Below are 10533 nucleotides of genomic sequence, written 5' to 3'. Positions count from 1 at the left end.
GAGCAACAAAGCGCTGTCAGCGGGCTATTGGTTAAACTCCGCCTCCATGTCTCGATTCCATTGGCTAAGTTGACCGCCAGCTTCCGCTTTAGTCAATGCGGCGTCGGATTGGCTAGTTCTCTGGTCACGTGCCGCGCGTTCTACTTATTGGTTGGTGAAATGTTGAGGGGGCTTGTGGAGGCGTGTTTCTGATTGGTCAGTGTTTGTGGGCGGTGCCTCCAGGTTAGTATAAAAACAAACTCGTTAAAGGGGAAGCTAATGGCTTGATAACATCAGTTGGAGCACGAGGGTGAGGGCATAGAGTCAGTGTTTGTGGCATGCCACAGGTGCCACAAGCTGGCAGGAACTGACTAGTCCAGGAGCTCAAAGTTCAGCTCCTAAACTATAGACATATAGAAGACCTGCGCTGATGGATCTGGACAGGATATAAGTACCAATGCATCAGATCCCTGAAGAAACCCAATCATCCGGATCGCCATGCAGCGTGGCGCCTGCTTCACCAGCTATGAGGATTTCAAGGAGCGCTTTACTGCGTACCAGGACGAGACCAAATCCAGCTACAGCATTCAGAGCAGCGTGTCTGTCCAGCACCACAACAGCCGCTTCAGCACCAGTATCCGCCCGGACGTAACGTAAGGATTGTATTAGATAAAAATGTAAAAATAAATAAAAATTTCCTTCGGGTACGTCACTTGCCCCGAATTACTGCATATATAGGCAGATCTGGATTAGGATTTTGGAAAGCTGTAACACGGCCACTTAGAGTGTATTATTTTATTCCAGGGAATGGCCGTCAGGGGCGTCAGACATCCTGCACCCCTACCGATCAGCGGTTCTGCAGGACCCCCAGAGCCAGCAACTACACAGATCCTTCCATGTGCATTGGACAGAGCTGGTTACTGCAGTGCTGATCCCCATTCACTATCCAGCACAATGCAGACCAGAGAGTGTGTAGTGCCACAGCTGATCAGTGGTGTGGGTGGTGCGGGCTGTCAGACCCCGAGATGAAAGAATTATGGCCTCTCCTGAAAATCACTTGTATAGGGTTGGACAATCTCTTTAAAGGGCTTGTCCACGAGTAAAGGTTAAAAAATTAATCTGCCCTATCTTCAAAAATAAATTGCAATATGCTACCTTTCCAAAATTAATTGTTGCCGCTAGTTGGCCTGTTGCCTTAGTGTTATGGCAGTGATGTGACATCTATGACCACAGGATCCATAGTGATATCTTAAAGTCACTATGGAGGGCAGGTGCAGACTTTTTAAGTCACCACCAGTGTGTGGTGTTTGTGGCAGTCGCTACACCGGCCAAGGAGCCTCCTCGCTGGTCGGCAACCCCCTTCTGACAGCGCCCCGGGCACCACCCGGCCCAAGAAACGGCCTGGGTCAGGTAGTATGAGCGTCAACTAAGGATGTTAATTGGTGATCTTTAACACCTCCCATTGTGGGGCCCATACTACTGGTTACCAATGACTTCTTCTCCCCCTAGTTTTCTCTATAGTTGGTTGATAGATTTCATTAGCTACGTAGTCATGCATTTACTTCTGCTTTTCAGGTTCACAGAGGTGAAGTTTGTTGCTCCAACCTCCAAAGGCACAATGGTAAAAGAAAGCCCCAAGATGGTGTCTGTCCAGCCTATTTCTTTCTGCAGTATGATATGGACCTTGATGTTTGGTGGTTAAAGAAGAATGTTTGACTCACTTCCATACTAATATGACAAACCCATCTCCAGCATCTCTCGTTCATCCCTTTGAAGCAGGAGAACATGAGCCACCTGACTTGGAGGTCCCCTCTAAAAAGACTTGCAACAAAAGTCCATCACTGTCTGTCAAGAAGGAAAATGACCAGGGCACAGTTCCACAAGAGATTCCATCTCCATGTGAGCCCCAGAGTAATATGCCTGTAGAAATGCAAGATATTGGTGAAGGCCATAGCAAATGTTCATCTGCTACCATTGAACACTCCAGTCCTCAACCATTATCCATAGATAATTTAAACCTCGACAACATCATGAAAGACTTTCAAAAAGCAAAATGCTGGCTCACAAGCCTCACTGACCACCGGAGGTCAAAACCAACCAGAGCAGCTATCCTTTCAAACACCTAGCATGACTAGCTGGTCCTAAAGTTCCCAGAGAGCCTTTTGCTCCACAGGGTTTCCGCAAACATGGCTACATTGTGTATGCTTCCTAGTGGAAACCAAAGAGCGCCTGTGTAAAATAGTTCACTTTTCTTTTGTAGAAGAAGACAATGCAAAGAACGTCTCCAAAATGCTGGAAATGTTTAAACTTTTTAATTCTGAATGGCCAAAGGTAAAGTTTATCCAGATAGATTGTAGCTTTTGGCCAAATGGATCCTCTAAAGGAAGCATTTCCATCGGTGCAGGTCTTGCTCTCGGTGTATCACACGGCACGTCTCATTGAAGAAAAATCAAAGGACCCGCTGACTTTAAGATTGTGTCCATAAGTGGCTTGAGGAAGCAGTCTGCAATACAACTCCACAGAAGCTAAACTTCTTGGCCGAGAAACTTGAGCACAAATTGGACCGAGATCTGTATGCTAAACTTTGCAAGACTGGTTTTCCAATGAGCTTCTGTGGTACACGCATGTAAAGAAAGGCGCGCATTCTTGCAGCACTTACATGGAGAGCATAGGCATGATCGATGAGGCCATCTCCAGTTGTATGGTGAGACACAGCTCAATGGAAAACGCTATCCAAGACTTTCTTAAATCCGCAGATGGTTTCATCAACAAAGGGCTAGAGATGGTGGTTCCAAGAACGCTCCCAAAGCACGAGCCACAAAGAATCTAAAAAAACTATACCCGATCCTGCCTGCGCTTCAGGCTCCTCCACCTGTTTCCGAGGTCTCCACTAAACACATGAAGGACAACCGGGCAATCAAATAAAAAGAGCACTCTGGACAATGAATCCATTCTGCGCCCTACGTTGGGTGTCTGGAGGCCAATTAGGCTGCCCAATAAAATGTTACTGTCCCTGAAAGAGTTCTGCAATGACGTTGGCTTTCGCTGTGTGTCAAAGAGTGGGAAGTAGTTCAGAGATCCGTTCATCTGATCAGTGAGCAGACAGATTTCACTGCTGTCCAGATGCTAGAAGAGACCCACAGGGTGTCTTTAAGTGGCCACTCCTGTACATGCTATTTTAACACGGGCTATAGATTGCCATGTCGTCATATATTGAGTATGCTTTATTCATACGAAAAGCCAATAGAGGAGGACATGGTTAGTTTCAGGTGGCGTAAGAATTATGTGAAACCCATATTGGACTCCAAGCTGTATGGTAAGGTCCTGCGCCATACTAAAAGAAAGTCTGAAACCATGGCAAGACTCCACCTGATCAAGAGCCTGATGAAGGAATTCAGTAATCTCCTTGTGGGATGTGATGCATCAGAAATGCAAGTCAGGGTTTCTACGTTACAGATGATAGTTGATACGTGGCACAATGACCCAAGTGGCAAGAAAGAGTATCCGATGCAAGATATGGCGATTGAGCTTCCATACCGATGGGTGAAGAAAGAGCCAATAGAGGAGAAAATGGTTCTGGCTACGAGCTGTGTCGTTAGACCCTGAACAACCTGAGTGGAAAATGACTTGTCCAGATCTATAGTAGATATTTGGTGAACTTGTTTCTTTCAAAAACTGCGCCTTACAATTACCTTAAAGGGCATCTGTCAGCAGATGTGTCCCTATGACACTGGCTGACCTGTTACATGTGCACTTAGCAGCTGAAGGCATCTGTGTTGACCCATGTTCCTATGTGCCCGCATTGCTGAGAAAGATGAGGTTTTATTATATGCAAATGAGCCTCTAGGAGCAACGGGGGCGTTGCCATTACACCTAGAGGATCTGCTCTCTATGCAACTGCCGTAACCTCTCTACTTTGACAGGAACAGGCAGTGTAAACTTCATAATACCTGGCCCTGTCAATCAAACTGGAGAGGGCGTGGCAGTTGCACAAAGAGCAACTAGGTGTAATGGCAACACCCCTGTTGCTCCTAGAGCCTCATTTGCATATATTGAAACCTCATTTTTCTCAGTAATGCAGGCGCATATGAACATGGGACCAACACAGATGTCTTCAGCTGCCAAGTGCACATGTAACAGGTCAGCCAGTGTCATAGGTACAAATCTGCTGACAGATGCCCTTTAGAGGAACTCTCTCGTGAGAAACACTTGAAACAAGGGTATCTCTGTTGCCCATAAAGCGTTAAAGGAGTTGTCCAGGATTACAAAAAACGTGACTGCTTTCTCCCAGAAACAGCGCTACACCTGTCCACGGTTGTGTCTGGTATCACACATCTGCTCCTCTAAAGTGAATGGGGCTGAGTTGCAGAACACACGCAACCTGTGGACAGGGGTGGCGCTGCTTCTGGAAGAAAGCGGCCATGTTCTTGTGATCCTGGAAAACCCCTTTAAGCTAGTGGGAGCTTAGATGGAGCGTTCGTAGCCAGGCTGATTGGTTGTCTGGGATCGCGTACTGTGGAGGATGAAAATTACGGCGTGAATTTCAAAAGTATATGCCAGATTTTCAACATTTGTTTCATGTGTATTTTGGTGTACGTTTTTCAGCTTTCATTCAGTGGGAAATTTGGCACAGATTTCAAATGGAATATGCATCAAGAGGTGCCATATCATAAAATCGGCATCATAAAAAAAAAAAACCTGTATGAACAACGGTGCAAATGTCGCATTGGTATCAGTAGGACGCTGTCCATGCGACTTGTACGTCTACTTGAACATAAAGTAAACTACTGTAGTAAAATACTTGAAAAAGTTCTGTACAGTTTGATGCAACAGTTTATGTAAAGTTTTGTGTGTTTTTTTTTTTATTTTTTACAGAGGTTGTCCAGCTTTGGCAGCCTTTCTGGCCGCCCCTCCCATCTTGTTGGACATGCAAAAAGAAGCATACTTACTTGCTCCTTGCCGTTTGCTTCAGGCCCCTTTGTTCCACCACTGTGGTCTTGGGCTGCTTTCACACTTGCGGCAGAGTGATCCGGCAAGCAGTTCCGTCGCCGGATCTGGCAAAACGTATGCCAACTGATGGCATTTGTAAGACTGATCAGGATCCTGATCCGTTTTACAAATGCATTGAAATTCCGGATCCGTCTTTCCTGTGTCATCCGGAAAAACGGATCCGGCATTTTTAATTACATTTTGAAAGGACGGTTCCGGTATTTGGAATGCCAGATCCGGCACTAATACATTCCTATGGAAAAAAATGCCGGATCAGGCATTCGGGCAAGTCTTCCGTTTTTGTGGCCGGAGATAATACCGCAACATGCTACGGTTTTCTCTTTTGCCTGATCAATCAAAAAGACTGAACTGAGGACATCCTGATGCATCCTGTACGGATTACTCTCCATTCAGAATGCATGGGGATATGCCTGATCAGTACTTTTCCGGTATTGAGCCCCTGTGACTGAACTCCATGTCAGAAAAGAATAACGCTAGTGTGAAAGTACCGTTAGCCATCCACTCCCTTTGTGCCATCTTCTGGAATCGACGGGGGTCACGTGCCACATCACTGGGTCGTATTGGGGGCACATGTCATCGCCGCATGGGAGACACGTCACCGCTGCTGCTAGTTATTGGCTGCAGCTCCACACGTGACCCCCATCCAACTGGGAAGAAGACAAGTGGGGACAAGAAAGCGGAAGTGGGGAATCGAAGTATGCTTCCCTCTAAACATCCAGTGAGGCGAGGGGGGGCAGGTAAAAGACTACCATAGCTAGACAACCCCTTTAAGGGCATTATATGTTATCAATATGATGTAGCCTGCTGTTCTCCTTGGTAGCTTACAACTTCCAGTAATATGTGCTCATGGGCTTCAGAGTGCACAAAAATGTTATATTTTTATTTAAAAAGTCTGTTTCTTACCGCATTCAGGGCTGTGGAAGCTAGTTTTGGGTGGAGTTGGGAGTCGGTAGAAAAGTACCGACATGAGCTTTATTTTGTGTAATTAATTTAATAACTTTCATTGGAATTTTAGAAAAGGTTATAAATGTTAATCATAAATATATATAATGCTCTATCATGTAAAGGTGCATTTACATGTGCAGACTGAGCAGGCAGTTATCGGGAAGGGGCCGTTCAGTCCCGATAATTGCCTGTAGAAATCTCCTCCAGTGTATGGGGCTGAACGATCGCTAATGCCATCGCTCGTCCTCCTACAGAGTCACTGTTTCTGGGCAGCAGATGCCTGTTCACACAGCACAGAAACTGTGATTTAATTTTCTGTATGAACGAAGAATGGGAGTTTTCCTCGCTTGTCAGTTGATCGGCAGCACATTTACATCGACCTATTACTACGAACGCTTGTTCTTGATAATTGGTGCCACAATTGTGCAGTGTGAATCCACCATAAGGGCTCATTCACATGACCGTATGGATCAGCCACCTCCGGCACTCCAGATGTTCTGAAACTACAACTCCCAGAATGCTCCATTCACTTCTATGGGAGTTGCGAGAACAGCCAAGCATATTTGCTTGCTGGGAGTTGTAGTTTCATAGCAGCTGGAGTACTGAAGGTAGCTGATCCCTGTGAAGGGGAATCAGTCCTCACCTCTGCTGTGTTCTCCCATGTCCCTTAGGGCTTGTTCACATGACCGCGTGAAACCCTTGCTGTGCGCGGTCCGCAATGCACGGGCACCGACCGTGGCCCAGCCGCAAGGGAATCGAATGGGTCCGCGATCCGTCCGCTCCGCAAAAAGAGCATGTTCTATCTTTTTGCAGAGGCACGGAACGGAGTTTTCTGTTCTTCCGTTCCGCATCTCCGGATATGCGGACCCATTGAAGTGAATGGGTCCGTATCCGTGATGCGGAATGCACACGGAACGGTGCCCATGTATTGTGGATCCGCAAATACGGGCCACAATACGGCAACTGGCAGCACATGTTCGTGTGAATGAGCCCTTATTCTCTGTATCTTCGTGTTGCTTCAGTGCTCAGTAGTGAAGACCAGAGTTGGCCGTTCAGCCCTGGGGATGCCTGCAGCCGTCTCAGAACTGTTACCAGGGGTCAGCAACCTCCGGCACTCCAGCTGTTGCGAAACTACAACTCCCAGCATGCACCCTTCACTTGTACTGGAGTTCTGAGAACAGTCAAGCAAGTGTGCATGCTGGAAATTGTAGTTTCACCACAGCTGGAATGCCGGGGGTTGCTGACAGAACATTAAGACGGCATTAAGGCAGCACTAAAACATTCCACACCTTGTGAATAGTCAGGTTCTCCACTAAACCGGTAAGACCATTCCGTGTTTTTACATAGTGTCCCTAACGTCCGGGTATCTAATTTCAGGGACCTTATGCACTAGTTTGGCGTGTTATTAGGCCCTTGGTGGTATACACCTAGCCTGGTGTTTCGCTGCTTTCTAGGTGGCACACTCATTTTAGGTCCTGCACCTGTATGTCTATATATGTTTGTAAGGGGGGTATTTTAACTCCTGGTTATGGGAGTATTTTTTGAATAAATTAAAAGTTAAGTTTTATTATGTAACTACTCCCCTTCCTTTTGACTTTGTTGACCATCCTTGAGCAGTGATGGCCAGTTCGCCAACGAACACATGCGGGCTGCCATCTTCACTCACAAGTCCGGCGATGCCCAGGTAAGCCCTTACCTGTGCCTGCGCCGCGAGCCGGTCTGAAATCAAATGTGGTCACTGGGAGCAGGCAGTTCCGAGAACAGCCCGATGAAGGCCCCAAGCGGCTGTTCTCAGAACTGCCTGCTCCCGGTGACCGCATTTGTTTCAGACCGGCACAGGTAAGGGCTTACCTGTGCATTGCCGGACGGGTGAGTCTACCTTACTAAAGATGGCAGCCCGCATGTGTTCGTTGGCGAACTGACCATCACTGTCCTTGAGCAGTATCCAGGAAGAAGTGTACACGCACTTTTTTTTCCTATGGGTAACTAAGCCATTTCTACTTTACACCATTGATAAATCTCCCCTAAGTGTATAAAGCCTCATTCACACGTCCGTGATTTCCATCAATGATTGTGAGCCAAAACCAGGACTGGAGCCTCCACAGACATCAGGTATAAGGCAGGGGTGCACAACCTTTTTTGGTCTGAGGGTTGCATTGTCACATCGCTCTATTTCAAGGGGCTGCAAATAAATAAATAAAATGTCGATCGGCTCTCATTTGCATTAGCCCATTACACAAACCAATGCAAAGTGACTGGGGAGGAATGATCGCTATTAGGCCCCTTGCAGACGACCGTGAGCGGATTAGGTCCGGATGCGCGAATTTGCAAGCAAGTTTTGCCTGCGATCGCGTTCAGTTTTTATCTCGCAGGTGCAATGCGATTTAATGCGTTTTGCACGCGCGTGATATAGAACTAAAGGTACAAACAACATTTCTTAGCAACCATCCGTGAAAAACGCACTGCATCCGCACTTGGATGCGATTTTCACGCAGCCCCATTCACTTCTATGGGGCCAGCTTTGCGGGAAAATAGCAGAATATAGAACATGCTTCGATTTTCACGCAACCCCCAAGAGATGCGTGAAAACCAACGCTCATGTACACATTGAAATGAATGGGTCCAGATTCAGTGCAGGTGCTATGCGTTTGCATCACGCATTGCACCCGTGCTGAATACTCGCCCGTGTGAAAGGGGCCTTACAGTCATTCCGCCTTCATTTAGTTATATTGATTACACGAGGAGATGTGCTGCTGATAATTGTAAACCTTCCATCCTGATAAAATCAGCCGACACACGAGCGATTCCTTGTTTATCGACTGATCAGCGGCACGATTATACCGGCCACATATAACATATGAGCGCTGCTATGGACACTTTTTCCAAGTAATTGTCCTGAATATCGTGCTGCAGCATGGCCCCTGAAACCGAAGAGTTGTACTTGCCTGATCTCTGGTCCTCTGCACTGCCCCCATCTTCTGGCCCCCCGCGCTGTTTACATGCACCTCTCCAGCCAATCATTGGCTTCAGCGGTGATGTGGCCACAAGCAGCATATGTCACTGCTGAAGCCAGTCATTGGCTGGAGAGGTGCATGTGACCATGGCCATGCGCTGCCAGGTGTAAACAGTGCGGGGACCGGAAGATGGAGGCAGCGGACCACGGTCCGTGAAAACCCATCCTGCCGAGTGCACAGCTACATTGGTTTCTATGACGCCAACAAGTGTATTACTGTACAGCGGCATGAAGCGCACGGCGTCATAGCAACCAATGACGCCGTGCACTCGGCAGGACGGGTTTTCACGAAAATCCACGTATGTGTGAATGAGGCCTTACTAGTGGGGAAGGAGCTCATTGGTTAACTCTTTAATGACCAGGCTTGAAAAGGCCTTAATGACCAAACCCTTTTTTTTTTTGTTGAACAATTTTTTTTACGTGACACATAGGGCTTTTCTAACTTATTTTTTTGTAGTTTTATTTTGGGGAAACTGTACAAAATCTTTATTCTTTAAATATGGAAACTGACACCAAAATAAATAATTATAATTAGTTACCTATTTTGTGTAGGCCATTTTGTTATATAATATGTATAGTTTCACGTGAATAGGGCGGTAATGGTGACTGTTTTGATTGGTGTGGGTGTTTTTTTTTCTTTCTTTTTTAACTTCATTTTTAATAGATTTCTGCTACATTAACTATCCCCCAAGAGGTGATTAAAAACACCTTTGTGGGACACTGCCTGTTTTCTTTTTAATTTGCAACTTTTCTTTTTTACTTTTATTTGTATTTTATTAATATTTTATTATATATTTTTATTGGTTTATTAGTTATTTTTTTTAACTATATTTTTGCCACATAATATGTCCCCCAAGAGGTCATAAAAAGTCTGTTGGAGGACAATGAACACTATATTATTTTGCACTTTTTTTATTTTAATTTTATTTGTGTTTTTTTATTCCATTTTATTTGTATATTTTTTTATTTTTAAATATATTTTTGCCACATAATTAGGGTTGAGCGAACCCCAAACTGTAAAGTTTGGGTTTGTACCGAACTTTAGGATTTTTGGACCCCGGACTCGAACCCAAACTTTTCAGTAGGAAGTAGGAGCTCCTGTTGCAGGGAGAGGAAGTGGTCGATCTGTGCCAGCTACGCGCACAAGTGAAACCCCTTCCTCAGGTGCGAGTAGGTGACAGAACCTTCAGCGGTATTTGGTCAGGCCGAATGCGGCTCTACGAATGGTGAGGCCTGAACAAGTACAGGTGATAGTAGATTGGGTTGCTGACAGTGGATCCAGTTCCTTCACATTGTCTCCCACCCAGTCTCCTGCTTTAGCCCCAACAACCTGGTTAAACAGATCCGGGATCAGAGGAAGCGGATAAGGGTCACGAATTGTGATATTGTTCAGCTCCCTGAAATCCAGACAAGGTCTTAAGGAACCATCTTTTTTCTTAACAAAGAAAAAAACAGCGGCAACAGGTGACTTCGAGGGTCGTATGTGTCCCTTTCTCAGGCTCTGAGATATAAGCACGCATAGCGACCCTTTCAGGTTGGGAGAGATTGTATAAACGAGATTTAGGCAGCTTGGCGCCTGGGATGAG

At 46.0% G+C, this 10533-nt stretch overlaps 1 pseudogene; it reads left to right on the top strand.

Moving 5' to 3' along the window:
* Positions 1–40: 40 nt before the first annotated feature.
* LOC122940335 lies at positions 41–3585 on the top strand (annotated as a pseudogene).
* The last annotated feature ends 6948 nt before the right edge of the window (positions 3586–10533 follow it).

The sequence above is a fragment of the Bufo gargarizans genome, chromosome 6 (genome assembly GCF_014858855.1).
Source record: "Bufo gargarizans isolate SCDJY-AF-19 chromosome 6, ASM1485885v1, whole genome shotgun sequence".
Taxonomy (NCBI): domain Eukaryota; kingdom Metazoa; phylum Chordata; class Amphibia; order Anura; family Bufonidae; genus Bufo; species Bufo gargarizans.
Note: the sequence above shows the minus strand (reverse complement) of the source record. Positions and strands in the feature narration are given on the sequence as shown.